Raw genomic sequence first — 821 nt, forward strand, 5'->3', positions numbered from 1 at the left:
GTCTCGTTGGATATGCACGTTTTCCGTCATTCTCCGTTATTGCCTACAAACGCCACTATTACAGGTAACATAATGATAAACGCATTGCATATGTGATGCTATAAATAATACTGTTATTAAATGCAGCTCAGTGATAAATGTGCTTTATATGAAAGTAATTAAGTTATTTGAAAGACAGGCGAATGCACCGTCTGTGCGCGCTCCTACAGTACCGGTACACATTTAAATCCCTCCCTAAACAACAAGCAGGCGCGATCGAGGTCTGCGTATCTCCCTCGCTGTTTCCTTCAGTTAATTTTTAAATAAATTACGTTGTAATGGACGGGGAATCCACCCACCTAACCACCCACTCACCCACCCGCCTGTTATATATATATATATATGAGTCACACCGCTTTTCTTTAATTCGCTCACATTTCTACGGTGCGATTTATTTGACCGCATCATCATTGTTTTACAGATCCCATGTACAGTGGTGAGCTTCGCTACGTGGATATGGCCCAAGTCTTTGTCAAGGACATTTGGCGTTCTATGTAAGAAGACGAAGAAATGGAAGAGGGAGGAGAAGAAGAAGGGGAAGAAAAAGCAGAAAAAGAACAAAGGGAGAAGGAGGAAGAAGAAGAAGAAGGAAGAAGAAGAGATGACGATCAGCCAATCACTGTGCCACTGTCAGCAAGCGAGATCAACTGACTGAGTCGTTGTAACGAACACTTAAGAGCCGAGCGATATAACAGCATATCAGCTCTGTGAAGAACTGGCTTCTTTCTGGCGAGATGTCGGACACGTGACCTTTCCTTTGTTCGTTGGCCTGTACGCCATTT

The sequence above is a fragment of the Priapulus caudatus genome, unplaced genomic scaffold (assembly GCF_000485595.1).
Source record: "Priapulus caudatus unplaced genomic scaffold, Priapulus_caudatus-5.0.1 Scaffold2550, whole genome shotgun sequence".
In the NCBI taxonomy this organism is placed as follows: domain Eukaryota; kingdom Metazoa; phylum Priapulida; class Priapulimorpha; order Priapulimorphida; family Priapulidae; genus Priapulus; species Priapulus caudatus.